Source organism: Gracilinanus agilis, chromosome 1 (genome assembly GCF_016433145.1).
Source record: "Gracilinanus agilis isolate LMUSP501 chromosome 1, AgileGrace, whole genome shotgun sequence".
NCBI lineage: Eukaryota > Metazoa > Chordata > Mammalia > Didelphimorphia > Didelphidae > Gracilinanus > Gracilinanus agilis.
Genome location: NC_058130.1, coordinates 351,168,864 through 351,184,579, shown reverse-complemented (window position 1 = coordinate 351,184,579; position 15,716 = coordinate 351,168,864). Strand labels below are relative to the sequence as shown.

Below are 15,716 nucleotides of genomic sequence, written 5' to 3'. Positions count from 1 at the left end.
CAAAACAAGTCTAAGAACTTTCTGAAGAGAATCTGGCAGCATTAATTAGAGCCTGCCAAAATGGGTCTTCCACCAATCCCATGGACCCAGTCTGAGAAGCAAGAGCTGCCTTTTCTGTGCCATCACTGTGATGGACATCTTTTAGGTATTTTTTGGAACTGTCTCTTCCTCTTTGTTATGACTTCTCATTACTCTACCTCAAGCATCAAAAATTTACAGCACTTCTGAAACAGGAAATATAAAATATTTCATTTTGTTCACACTACATTAATCCATCTCACTCTAAAATATGCTTTTTCAAGGTATTGCCAAGGAAATTGAATGAAAGGAAGGATAAAACCTAGACACTGAGGAATATATTTATATTTTCAAGGATTTTTTTGGTTTATGTAAATAAATAATTAGGAGATTTGCATCCCTGTTTCTGTTTCTACTTTTAAAAAATCCATATTAATACAGTCAACCACGATGCCATATTACACCATAATAGTTCTTTTATGTAATATTTTATGGTGATACTTTGCTAATGCAAAGCAATATAACTGGTTCAACATTAAATGCTTATTGCACCACAAATTCCAAGAAGGCAAGGATTTATCTAAATTGTGTATCTTCCAGAGCTTACCCTGTACTATGCAAAACACTTGTGTTTAATGAATGATTTTTAATTGGATGCTATATTTTATTATTTTATTTATGTCCATAATCTTGCTTGAAGCAATATCAGAAAAACTTTTTATGAACTCTACATAAAACTTATAAAATTTATGAAGTATAATACAAATATAACAAGGTCATTAATTAAATTTCCCTTTTAGCAGAGCATTTCTGGGATACAGCAAATTAGAGCAATCACTTGACTCTATTTAGAGGGGAAAGGGAACCCCAAACAGGAGATAACAAATAGTTGTTATTAATAGATGGTTAAAACATAATTTGCATTAACACTGAACAATCCTTGCCCCTTCCCCTCTTGTTAGTCCCTTAGACTTCTTGTTATCCTTTTTAGGGTAGCTCATAACTGATACTCTTCTCCACTGACTCAACTAGCAAGTGTCCGATGTTTGTATTCTAGGTTTTCTTTATCAAGGCTACCCTGAAGAAATGCAGAATAGCTTGCCTTTGGCATCTCACATCTCCTTGGTTTAAACCCCGCCACTGAAAAATGTGATTGGTTCTCCCTACAAAGATATCACGGTCTGTGAATATACTAAGAGGTTAAGGAGATTCAGTCAAGATGGTTTATAATGTAACCTTAGAACAACAGAAAAGTGATAAGAATAACTTCTTTTTATTCTAAAAGGAAAGTGTTCACATTTTAAAAAAGGAAAATCTCCTTGTATTCCATCAAAACATTTAGAAATTTAGTCTTAACACTTTCAGCATCTTCAGATTCCAGGATATTAAAAAGTTCACTTTCTCCCATGGCCTCAGCTTCTGTTTTAGAAGAATATTTATTTATACCACTTTATAACTCAAGGATTTTTTTTTATGAAAGAGTTCCCTGGAATGGAAAGGCATAATGATAATTTCATATTCATATAGGAGCAGGGCCAAATGATTCACTTTGGGCCCCAAACTTCAGAAAGAAGCTCCAGAAGAAACAAGAGGGAAAAAAATGTGAATGAAAATGGCCACAAAGGTCCCGGAGTTGTCATCGCCTGACCAACAGAGAAAGGAAATTTGCCAAATTGAGGAACACATACCTCTGCTCACATAATAAGCATCTTGAAGAAACAAAGATGGTAGAAAATGGAACGTTGAAGAAGCCAATGTACTTAGTAAGGCCTCACACACACAGAGTAGCAAAAGCCTTGACTTTTGTATTGTCCCCTCCTGTAAAGAAACTGTTCCCCTAATGTTCTGAGTCTGCAATTAGCAAGTTCCAGATGATCTTCCTGATAAAGATGGATCTTGAAAAATGTGCCTCCAGTTGAAAAATGTATCATCTTTTTGAACCTTCTAATTCTTGGCAGATTGAAGTATCTTTCGCTAGAGCATTAGGTTTTATTTATTTTTTTTAATCAACTTGTTTAAAAGTAGAGTTTGAAGGTATACATAGACACTTTAGACACTGTGTGTTCATGCACTTACTAACTGTGTGACTCTGGGCAACTCATTTAAGCCATTTGCCTCAGTTTTCTCATCCTATAAAATGAGGTGGAGAATGCCAACCACCCACTTCAACATCTTGCCAAGAAAACTCCAAATGGGGTCACAAAGAACTGGACACAACTGAAACAAATAAACAGAAATGTAGTTGAAAGCTTATTGGTTTTGATGTCAGAAGTTCTGAGTTCAGCTCTTGAATTTTATACTTGCTAATTGTCTTTGAACAAATTAGCAAAATGCCTTTGGACAAATCAGTCAATCCATCTGATCTTCAGTTTTCTCATCTTTGAGAAGGGGTTGGAATAGGTCTTCTTCAGCTCTAAATCCATGACATTAAAATTATGCTTAATTAGTCAAGAACATTTTCTGAGTAAAAGGTGAACTTGCATTTGCAATAAGAAAACGAGCTTTTTCACAAAAAGAAACAAGATTCTTTGAAAGATACCTTGCTTTAATAATACTGGTTTGCTCTACCCCCCAAGTCTCCAAAAAGAAAAATCTCCACCCTCTTTTGACTTTGTTGAGTTCAAAGAAGCTGATAAGAGGGTACTTTCTCACATTCCTTTTACCTGAAATTTTCTGTATTCCAAATGAGCATTTATTTTATTCATAAGTTCAAATCCAGGTTTACATGTTTACTAACTGTATAGAGCTGGGCAAGTTGCTTCACCTTGTTTGCCTCAGTTTCCACTTCTGTCAAATGATCTGAAGAAGGAAATATCAGACTTTTTCAGTATCTTTGCCAAGAAAATCCCAAAAAGAGGTCACAAAGAGCCAAACACAACTGAATCAACTTCATAACAAAATTAAAATTTGAAGCAGTTTAAAACAATGGAAAGACCACTGAATCTGGAGGGAGAAGAATAGGGCTTAAATTTTTATTTTGGTGCTTCCTCTTAACCACTCTAGGTCTCAGTTTCCCCATTGGTGAAATGAATGGATTGTCCTCAGAGATGACCTCTGTGATCCCTCAGAGTTCTAGTTATATAATACTAGGTTAAGATTTTGGTGCCACAAAATTGGGACACAATGCATTGTTAATGGAGTTAGGAACTGATCCAACCATTTTGGAAGGCAATATGATATTATGCTCAAAGAGCTACAAAACAGTGCATACCTTTTGATCTAGTAATACCATTTTGGGTCTGTATCCCAAAGAGATATTTTTTAAAGGGAAAGGGCCTACTTATACAAAAATATTTATACCTATTCTTTTTGTGGTGGCAAAGAATTAGAAATTGAAGGGATATCCATAATTAGGGAATGGCTGAACAAATTGTGGTATATGTTGGTGATGGAATACTATTGTTCTATAAGAAATGATGAAGAAGATGATTTCAGAAAGAGCTGGAAAGACCTTCATGAACTGATGCAGAATGAAATTAGTAGAACCAGAACATTGTACAGAGTAATAGCAATATTATGGAATGATCAACTGTGATAGACTTAGCTACTCTCAGCAATTTAATGATCTGGGATAATTCTGAGGGACTTATGACAAAAGAATGCTATCCTTCTCCAGAGAAAGAACTGTTGGAGTCAGAATGTGGATCAAAGCATATGATTTTTTACTTTAGTTTATTTGGATTTTTATTTTGGAGTTTTGGCTTTATGATTATTCTCTTACAAATATGATCAATATAAAAATATGTTTTGCATGATAATACATGTATAACCCAGATCAAATCGCTTGCCAGCAAGGAGGAGGAAAAGGAGAGAGGAAGAGAATTTGGATCATATAACTTCAGAAAACTTATGTAGAAATTTGTTATTACATGTGATTAGTAAAATAAAATATCTTTATTTTTTAAAAAAGAGATTTTGATGCCTCTGCCTTCTAAGAGATTAACTCACTTGATCTGTTGAACACCCATCACAATGTCAGGTATATCCAGAAAAATGTATTTGGTAATGGAAAAAATTCCTGAAGATTGTAATGACTCATACTTAGTCCTTATTAAGTGATTTTTGAAAGCTGAGGCTTAGACTTGTTGACACAGGTGCTATGGTCTTGCTAATAAGTCATCACTTGGGCCCCTTAGAGGTTATCAATTCTGTTTTGGAGAAGGTTATTTTGGGGAAAAGACTGAGCTTGAGAAATGGGAAAACAAATAGGAGGAACAGATCACAATAATACCTATAGTGATGCTAATACAGTCCCAAACTGATCTAGAGGGCCTCAGCTCTTGGCCTCCCAAGGTTGGATCTAAAGACAGTTAAATTAAGTTGTCAGTTTTGGGATCTCTTTTTCCACTTTTCCTTGTTTTTTACATGGCTTTTTTTCCACTTAATTTTTCCTCAAATTCTCTCATTTAGTTTTTAGTCTTTTTAAAGCTCTTTTCAGGAACTCTTTTTGGGCTTGTATCCATTTTACATTTTTCTCTGAAGTTTTAGAAGTAGGTGTTTTATTTCACTGTTTTCTGAATTTGAATCCTTATCTACTTGCAAAATAGCTATCTATGGTTGAGTCCTTTCTCTTTTATTTACTCACTAAAAAAATTTTTTTTTAAATTTTCAGTGTCCTATTTCTTAACTATTAACTTTATACTACTGTTGGACTCGTCTCCCTGTGCATGTGGGATACTATCTCAGGTTCAGGAACTTTTTTTTAAAGACACCACAAAAAGAATGGTCAGAATGGATATTATAGACAACTATATGTTTTTTTTGACAAAGTCAAATTTTCAGTCACATCATCCTGAAATCATCATGGCATTATGTAGACACTTAAAGATGCTATGTATAATGCCAACCTTGCTTTTTAAAGTTCATTAATATTATTTTTAAAAACTATGATCATGACATATTTAAGGGAGGAAGGAATCAAGGAAGGAAGGAAGGAAGGTAGAGAGGGAGAGAAGGAAGGAGGAAGGGAGAAACCTGCTAAAATTTTGGTCATTTTCCAATATATTTAAGGGAATGATATCAGAAGTCATTCATTACAGTCTAAATAATTATACACAGTTAACCACAGTATATATCTCATTTATTTTTGGTTTCTTTTTTTTTTTTAATCTCCTTTCAAAAATCTCCTAACAAAAAAATAGTCAAGAGGATGTGAATTCTAGTTCTGATTCTGCTATATTCCAACAACACAATTTTCATCAAGTCACTTGCTCTTTCTGGGTCTCATTTTCCTTATCTGTAAATTAATAGTTCTCTTCCAGCTCTATTACCTTTCTTCAATATTTCCAGTGAAGCTCTATGACTTTATAACCTGAACAAGATGGATGATGAGGAGATAAGTTGTGGACAAGGGAAATGAAGTTAGTCAACCAAAAACCTGACTCTTCTAGTAATTATACTTGTGAAAAGTGAAGATGAATAGCCTACCTTGAATGTAAAAATTGTACAGTTTCAAAGGTCTTTGCTTTTCTCTCTTTTATATGTCATTTGATTCCTAGCATAGCTCCAAAGCAAAGGAAAACATTTGAATAACTAAACAAAATGGGAGTTAGTTTGGGAGAAAACCGTCTGCTTTTCCTCTTTTCATTTTGGGCTAGATTCTCATTGACAAAAAAAGAATCCAACAATAAGTCATGAGCCTTATAAAAAAATGAATGACGACAACTTAATTGTGTTAACTGTGCAGAAAATATACTCTAAGCCTCCTGCATGTCTGTCTAGGGGTTCTAAATCCAGATTGGGCTCTGTGGAGTTTTCTGTGACTTGGAAGAAGATGAATACAAATAAGAATTATCTTGTCATCAAAATTTTTAAAAATTTTTATCTCATAACTATGAGAAGTAGAATGGCATAATAGGTAAAGAGTCAGACTAAGAGCCAAGAATATCTAGGCTCAAATATCACCTTGGACACAAACTGGCCTTGTGTTCTAGGCAACTCTCTAAGTGTCTCCAAATTCCCCACCCTAAGGGTTCAATGGATGGATTTCAGTGGTCTCTGTTAAATTGGGAAGAAAATACTACATTTTTTTATTTTTACTAACCTCTAACTAAGATTTAGCATTTCCATTAATTATGAATTTTTTAAAGCTATTATTCTGAGACAGGGTCTATAGACTTCAACAGATTGCCAAAGGGGTCCATGACACACAAAAATGGTTAAGAACCTTTAAGAATATAAGTTGAAAATAACATGCCAGCCCACATTGATTGATGGAGTCTTCTTATCTTAGTAATATCCTATTTTAGGAAAAGCACAGGTCCAGGTCCCCTTCCTTTATATCTATTTGAATTCAGTATCCCTTTATGAATAATAATAATAATAATAGTTATAGTAGCAGACATTTATATAGTGCTTCAGAGACACTGTTTCATTTTATATACCCAGTCCTGTGAGGTAGGTGGTGATAGTATTGTCACCCAGACTTTACAGATAAAGATGGTAAGACTGAGAATTAATAAGTAAATTAGATTCATAAAATTTAGAGCTGGAAGGGAAGTTACAAATCACCTGGTTTCTGAGATGAGGAAACTGAAACCCAGAAAGATGAACTTAACTTTTCAAAGTTCATATAGAAAATAAGTAGCAGAGCCAAACTTTGAATCCAGTTCTTTTGTCTCCCATCCAGTGTTATTTCCAAGACTCTAGGTTTCCATTAGGCTACAGAGAGTTAATAAGTGGCAGAGTCTGGCCTGGACCAAAGTCTATGATTCCAAATGAGAGGTGGTTTGTTCTTGTTTTTATCATTATACCACAGATGCCACACCAAAGTCATCATCCAAGAAGCTTCCTAATTCCACATCTCCTGCCTGGATTTCAAAAACTAAGGTGCTTTATGCCCATTATCTACATGGAAATAAGGAATTCTTAAATGGTCATTTGAGTTTAAATGTAGAGGATCAACTTCCAGACTACCAATCTGTAGGAACTGAGCCAATGACACAGTTGGCTCATATTAGCAGTAATTAGATATAATTACCCTTTTATTTGTATATTCATTTCGACATTTTATACACATCATATCTTATAATTATAAACAAACAACAAGAAGGAAATAGAATTCCTAAATAGATTTTGCAGATGTATAGACTATAACTACAGAGAAACTAGCAAGGACCTCTCCAATCACAATGTTGAAAGTTTTCATTTGTCATAGAAAATTGTTCTAAACAAAATTAAAATATATCTGTTGGGGTTCTTAAAAATTATAACTTGCTTTCCCTCTTTATTTTCTTTTTCCCTGGGCAGTCATGTATTAAAAAAGAAAATGAACCTTTTATTTGTTATTTAAATTAGTTTTTTTCCTCTCTTCTCAGTTGCAAAGGGGTGCTCATGAGATTTTCCTTTTTCTTTTTGTATGTTCATTTTATTACTTATTTTGGGGTGGTTATTGAGTTTATAATTTTAAAAGTAAGAAAATAAGTGATGAAGGCAAAGAAAGCAATTCAGCCTTCCTGGTAAAATCAGAAGCCTAGAATAACTTTTACAATTTATATCAATAAGGAAACCAAATTAGGTGTCTGAGGATATAATGACTTCTTTATTGCTAGACTGGTTTTTAAAAGGTAGAGGTCATAAAAGAGATATAATCGTGCTCAAAGGTATCTGCCCTGGGGCAACCCTTATGCTCTTCAGGGTCCTTGATTCTGGATTTGAGAGGCTCTCTTTGCTCTTATTATCTTATCAGTAACATCTCTCAACAGCTGTCTCCAATAAAATAGCCTGAAAATTCAGGAGAACAGGGCTGGAGAGGTCAGGAGAGTCCTGATTAGAAAGGTTACTTACCATTTCATCACACAAAACAAAAATCAAGAATCAACACATGGTGACCTGATGGCCCCACTCCAGGTGTTTGGTTACTATCAGATGAAAAGGGATAATGTATCCTTTCTTGGCCTTAAATGGATTTTAATCCTATTGTGCAAGGAAATAGAGTCAGAGCCTCAAACCAGAGTTCAACCAGGGCCATTTTAATAACTACTCAGGGGCAAAGAAAACAAATGGAAATGTTTCCTTTTTTAAAAATACAAATAAAACAACCCCCTCTCCCTGCCCCAAATACCACCAGGAAAAAAATCTGAAGACCAAATTGAGAACACTGATGATGGACTGTGGATCCATAATCAATAGAAAATGTAAGATGCTTCTGTTTCCACTGAACCACATCTAGTTACAGAGGAAAAGCAAACAAACAAAACCCAATCTCTCTCTCTTCCTAACTGGCAGGCTTGATTCTACAATTTCTGAATGTGTCTTTATATATAAAGGAATTCTGGTAAAAGGGCAGTCTCTCTATATCCAGATCATCCCAAACCAACAAATACTATTTTATGTTATAAATCATCAAGTGAAGTGATTTTGCCATCATTCTGTTAAGAAATATCCCAGTGTTTAATAATCCTTCCCAATCCAAAAATGTTTTCTGTGGTTAATAATCTAGCTGGGTATGGTGGCTCCAGCTGGTAATCACTGCTACAGAAGAGACTAAAACTGGTGGATAGCTTAAGCTCAGGAGTTAAGTGCAGTAGGGCTAAAAAAGCAAATGGAGTGTCTATAATAAGTCTAGCACCAACACGGCAAGACCAAGGAGTGGGGAACCACCAGGCTGACAAAGGAAGGGCAAACCAGTTCAGATTGGACATGGAGCTGGTCAAAGCTTCCATTTGTCTAAATCATGGAATCTGGCTCATGCATGGCTGCTACACTTCCAGATAACTGATTCTCAATCATAATCACTGTCATCCACATCATCTTCTTAGTATTCAGTCATTAAAATTTCTAATTGCAGATTAAGACTATTATTTCTTAACTTGCCATCAACATAAATGAGGAACAATTTGATATCAGTTTCCATAGAATGACAAACATTCCTTGGTTTTATGCTTTTTAAAAAATTATCAGGGGCAGCTGGGTGGCTCAGTGGATTGAGAGCCAGGCCTAGAGACGGGAGGTCCTAGGTTCAAATCCGGCCTCAGACACTTCCCAGCTGTGTGACCCTGGGCAAGTCACTTGACCCCCATTGCCCACCCTTACCAATCTTCCACCTATAAGTCAATACACAGAAGTACAAGGGTTTAAAAAATTTAAAAAAAAAAAATTATCACTCAGGGGGCAGCTGAGTGGCTCAGTGGATTGAGAGCCAGGCTAGGAGATGGAGGTCTGAAGCTCAAATCTGGCCTCAAACACTTCCCAGCTATGTGACTGTGGGCAAGTCACTTAACCCAATTGCTGAGACCTTACCACTTTTCTGCCTTGGAACCAATACAAAGTATTGATTCAAAGATGAAAGGTAAGAGTTTAAAAAAAATTATCACTCAGCATTCTAATTTGCAGGCTAAACATATTCAATTTCTTTTTCATAAATTCCATTTGTATAACTTTTGGTCATTTTACTGCATTCTTCTCTGAAGTTCTCTTTCTAGAGGTATCTCAAGCAAGATCCTAGAATTTAAAGCTGGAAAGCAACTTGTCCAAAGTCATACAGCTATTGAGTTTTGGAACTGTGATTGAAAATCAGATTTTCTAATGTCAAGTCCTGTGTTCTTATCACCATACAATTCTGGGTTCAATAATCTAGGGATCTGGAAGAGTAAGAGTTTTAAGGATTACCTCTAGTTCTGATAAAGATAATTCTTGCTAGAAACTCCTTTCTTTAGACCAGTGGTTCCCAAACTTTTTTGGCCTACCACCCCCTTTCCAAAAAAAATATTACTTAGCGTCCCATGTCACATACTATCACTGCCCCCTTACAATTATTCACCGCCCCCAAATGCACCACCAAAGTGGCCGTCACTGCCCCACCAGGATCGCTGTAGCACCCACCAGGGGGTGGTGGCACCCACTTTGGGAATCACTGCTTTAGACTAATGGTGCTCCAGCATAACCTCAAATCCAGAGTGAGGAGGAAGGAGAAATGCTATTTATTGGAATGGGCTCCAGAAGGCTAACAATACTAAGCTTTTTACCACTGGAGACATGAAAATCTAAAAGCTATTCTTTTGCTGATATGCTAAAGGAATTAGGGAGTTTCAGGATGGGGGTTATTAGATTATTCTCCTGGAACATATTAGGGAGTGTGCCCGTTTATGTATAGAAGGCAGAGCATGATTCCATAGATTCCTACTGTTTTTTTTTTCATGATTTAATTAAATGTTTTTGCTAATGGATTTGTAATTCTTACATAGTATAATATTGGGGTTTTAATAGAGGGGGCATGGGCAATTATCTGTATAAATGAGGACTTCAAACATATACACTGAACCTCAAAAAGAAGTTAGGCATCCCAGAGACATTTTAGGAGTATAGTTGCTATATTCTCAAAAATTAATTTAGTACAAATAAATGTCAAGAAAAAAATCATTAATGCTATATTAATACCAATGGGCATATTTTATATATATACATAAGGGAGGCCTTGATGACTTCAAAGTTATGTTATAATGCCTTTTTTTCACTGATTTCTACCACATTTCATTCAAATTCTGTCACTGACTATTCTGGCTTTCCTGAAACCAGAGATCAAATGAATGCTTAATGAAACAATATGGGTATGATAGGATTCATATCTACTGATGTTTCCCCACAAAATGAGTTAGGTCCAGTGGAGCTAGGTGGTACCATGAATAGAGTGCCAGGTCTGGAATTAGGAAGATGTGAGTTCAAATCCAGCCTCAAATACTAGCTATGTGACTCTGGGCAAGTCACTTCACCCTGTTTACCTGAGTTTCCTCATCTATAAGATGAGCTAGAAAAAGAAATGTCAAGCCATTCAATACCTTTGCCAAGGAATCCCCAAATGGGGTCATGAAGAGTCAGACAAGACCAATATACTTGGTCTTGTACAAAGTACAACTACAATACAAATACAAATACAACTACCACCATTCTTCCTTCCCTCTAACAACAGGGGTAAGTTTCTCCTGAAAAGAGTTAAATTGGTCCAAGACTTCATTGATCCTTTTTTCCTTGGAAGATGCCACTTCCTGGTCCCCTAAAGACATAAAAAGTCCCACCTATTTATAGTTACTGTGCACATTATACCTTCACTGTATTTCCCAGAGCTACTTGAAATGTCTCATACTGCCATACATGGTAGACAGAGAGACTTGTAAAAGGACTCCCTTTGTGAGGGACTTGTCTATACTAATCATTGGTGACATCACATTCACCAAGACAGATGAGGCCATGGTGGCCCATATGAGAGACAAGGGATAAGAATCAGCCCTAATGGGGAAGGTAGGTATCTCAGTGGATAAAGAGCCAGGCCTAGAAATGGAAGAGATCCTGGATTCAGATCTGTTTTCAGATACTTCCTAACTGTATAGACAGAAATTTTGTACCTTTGAACTATATCTCCCAGCATCTCTTTCCCTTTTCATCCCCAAGTTGCATGCTTATGTTGTTTGTATATAGTTGTGTGTAACTCCGCCTCTTGCTCTCTTTTCCCACATGCATGGCTGGGAAAAAGCTGGTTTTCTTTACTGAGGTTTTTTTCAGCCATGCACAAGGGTAAAGAGAGCAAGAGGTGGAGTTACACACAACTATATACAAACAACGGAAGCATGCAATTTGGGGATGAAAGAGGAAAGTGATGCTGGGAGATGTAGTTCAAAAGTACAAAATTTCTATTTATACATTACTGTGTGACCCTGGGAAAGCACTTAACCTCCATTGCCTAGCTCTTTTGCTTCTTTTGCCTTGGAACCAATATTTAGTATTGATTCTAAGATAGAAGGTAAGGGTTGGGTTGGTTTTTGTTTTTTTTTTTTTTCAATCAACCCTAAGAAAATCCAGGATTCAAATCACTTAAGTTTGAGAGAATCCAGTAGGTAGGGAAATACCACAGGATTCCAGGCACAATCCAGAATAAGCTACTGACAAGCTGCTTCCTCATACACTAAGAGGGAATACCAGAGACTTCTCAGACATTTCAAGTTTTGGAGAACTCACATTTCCCACCTGGGTATCCTGACAGCCCCCATTCCCAAAACACTCACAAATCTGCCTCTTTCAAGTGGGGCTAGGAACCACCTATAGTCCTAAAAGAGATAAAGCAGTCAGTCCTATGATCTCTCTTTCTCTCTCCTTTGGGCCCTAATGGCACCATGAGGCCCATGTTTCTGGAAGTCTCTACTAGTAAAGACCAGGATGAAAGGAGTCTTTGGCAGGCACCAGGAAGTGGTCAGAATAAGAAATGATTACATTTCTGGAGTTCCAAGTTCTCCATTGTAGCTATTGTAGGATTTAAATTAATATCCAATACTCCAAGAATTGTATTTTATAAAGTTTATTAATAATCACTTGAAGTAGAAGGAATAAAAGGAAATAGAAATATAAAAAAAACCCAATTACCTAACAAAATTAAGACAATGTGACTAAGTTCCCCTTGCCTGTTTAAAAAAGCCCTCGCCACCAAAGCTACAACAGAAAGAGAAGAGAGCAAGAGTCGAGGTTTCACCAAAATTTATATCCTCCCTACCTCAGCACTAAGGTGAGGAGAGTGGGGTTCTGGGAATAGTAGTTTTAGGTACAGAAATTCTAATTACACACGACTCACTAAAATACCTTTGAAAAGTAGTTGCAGGGGGCAGCTAGATGACTCAGTGGATTGAGAGCCAAGCCCAGAGATAGGAAGTTCTGGGCTCAAATGTGATTTTAGACCAGTTATTCCCAAAGTGGGCGCTACCGCCCCCTGGTGGGTGCTGCAGCGATCCAGGGAGACGGTGATGGCCACAGGTGCATTTATCTTTCCTATTAATTGCTATTAAATTTTTTTTAAATTTAATTTCCAGGGGGCTAAGCAATATTTTTTCTGGAAAGGGGACGATAGGCCAAAAAAGTTTGGGAACTACTGCTTTAGACACTTACTAGCTTTTTGACCTTGGGCAAATCATTTAATTCCCATTGCCTAGTCCTTTACTGTTCTGCCTTAGAACCAAAACATAGTATTGATTCTAAGATTGAAGTTAAGAATTTTAAAAATTAAAATTTCAACTGTATAATAGATATCAAATTGCTTATCTTCTCAATAAGGGGGAGGGGGTGGGGAAAGGAAGAGAATTTGGAACTCAATTTTTAAAATAAATAACAAAATTTTTAAAAGAAAAAAGGAAAAGCAATTGCATGATTGTCACTGGGCCTCAGTTGCTACTAAACAGATGACACAGAGTCATACAGTTATCCTTTGTCCAAAACTGCCTATTACAGGATGGGTAATGGGAAGAGTATGGGAGGCTCCTGTTGCTAAATAAAAATGGAGCATTAAAAATCATGCTTTCCTGGTTCCTTCTGGTATTATTAGTACCCTTTAAAAACAGATCATGATTTTGCCAGAAACTGAGGTCTCTAGTCCAAACTCTGGAACCCTGACTCCTGTGCTGGCCCAACAGCACCCTACAAGAACCTAAATCCTGAGAAATGTTATTTTTCAGGTTGATTGATAACTCTACCAAGTATGAAAGCTTTTACAACTGGACTTCAAGAACCACTAATCGAGGAGATTCTTTAGGGAGCATGGACTGTGGCAAATACTTCTAGTGAGCTGAGCTTCAGCTTACAAGGCTGGCATATGAGAGAGCCTTGAGGGATGGGGCATAGAAGATCTTCCTTGATATTCATTCCTGGACAGTGGCTATGGGCAGATCAAGTGATTTGGTACCTAAAGAGTACAGATTTGGATCTCTTTGGAGTCAGGATCAGTAGAGGAATTTTGCTGATGTCTCCCACTACATATAGTTGTGGGTCATGTCAGTACCCATCAGAAACACCATATACTAAATAATCAGGTTACAACCATTAAAAGAATAGCAGAGTTTGGGAAGTGGGTCCAATGCCAATATGGTCAGTAGGGTGGCAATGCTGTGTTTTACTGGGCATAGGACCAAATGATTCCTGTAATTAAGGACAAGGCAGTTAGCTGTTTCTGCCCATCTGGGGTCCTTGTATTGGGAATAAATTAAGATACTAATTAAAAAATTATTCACTCTGTCCTTAGCTTACTAAACCCCAAATTAGGTCTAATCTTAATTTATTCTCAATACTTGTGTCCATCAGAGAACCCAAATGACCCAAGTGGTCCTCAATCTGTCTGCAACTGGCAAATGGCACTCTCCCATCTCAGACAAGAGCTATATCCTCACTAATCAACAATACATTGTTATGCGTCCAAATGCTAAGGTCAGGTGTCCAACCTCCCAGAAGCCAGTTCTGTGACAAATGACTGCCACTCTGAGAAGGAGAAGGGTTCTGGGATCTGGTATCAAGGAAGAATAGACTGTTTTGGGGCATAATTCCAGCTGACCTCCTCTAACCCCTTATTCCTTCTCTAGCACAAAATTTGTTTGGCTTTAAGTCTTCCCCCCCTTGGATGGCTTTGTATACCTTGGAGAAGTAACTCAGGTCCCCTTCATTTGGCAAGCTTCCTTTCCTCTGAGATGGCTTAGATAACTACTTCGCAGAAAAGGCTTGGGGAACCAAGAGATGGCATTGTTGAAAGGTTCCTTACTTTCTAATAGCATGAGGGAGGTGACATTGTTGCTATGTAACGATAATGGGCATGTATTTACTTGGAAGAAAAAGGATCCCTTAGCTAACTCAGTGGTCATTACGAGTCCCTAGATAGCAGTGAGAGGGAATGCTTATTTAGCATTTGTGGAAGAAGAGGGAAAGCCATCTAGAGAGGCCTCTAAGGAGGCAAAGATTCTATATAATTCCCCTGATGTGGGCCTCAGGAATTGGGGGAAAGTATTGGCAGACTGGGCAGGGAATACAGAGTAGGTGGCAGTAGAGAAAGAGCCTTGGTATTAACTTAAATCCCTTAACATATTGCATGCAAGAGGCTTATAATTTACCCACTTTGTTACAGATAACCCTGATTTATGATGAAGAATTCTTGGCCATGCCAGAAATATCTTTGTCATGACTCTGATGTTCCTAGTACTGCTCCTGTTCATTATTACCTTGTTAATATCTTGTATAAAGAGACTCACTGGGAACACAAAGATTTGGCATCATCTACCACATGGACCAGACTGGTGAAACTTAACACTTGGCCATTCTAAAATGGGGAGAAAAAGCCCAACATCTCTGGATTTTGTTCTCTATATATTTTTTTCTTCATTCAAATTTATTCTTTTGTTTTTTATGTCAGTGGTAATAGTAGTGGTAATGAGTTTTTTTTTCTTCTTTTTTCCCCCTTTTCTCCTAATGCTGCCCATGCCAGGAGGCCTGACCAGTAAATGATCTATAGTAAATATTTAAATGGCAGGAGGGCCTCTAGAAGATCCTCAGGACCTTAGATGTTACCAGCTTTCTACAACATAGCTTAGCTTCACCCCTCTTCCTTTCCTCTTACAACAGGCATTAATTTCCCCCAAAAGGAGACAAAGTGGTCCCAGAACTTTATTGGTTCCTGTTTCCTTGATGTAGTTTCTTGGTTCCCTAAGGGCATCAAAAGTCTCCTCTATGGGGCAAGGGTTGTTCTGATTTAGTGGATTTCTGAAGACCACATGAGTCACTGTATCTGTCACCATATTCTGCCCTAATTACCACATGGAGATGAAAGAGACTATTTCTAGGGGTAGCTCGGTGAATTAAGAGTCAGGCCTAGAGATGGGAGGTCCTGGGTTCAAATTTGACCTTAGCCACTTCCTAACTGTGTGACCCTGGGCAAATCATTTAATTCCCATTGCCTAGCCCTT

General features: G+C 37.1%; 1 protein-coding gene across 1 annotated transcript in view; it reads right to left on the bottom strand.

The window, feature by feature from the left end:
- The window catches only part of ADAMTS6 (ADAM metallopeptidase with thrombospondin type 1 motif 6), a 346,468-nt gene that overhangs the window by 112,904 nt on the left and 217,848 nt on the right, over positions 1-15,716 (bottom strand). The window lies entirely within an intron of this gene.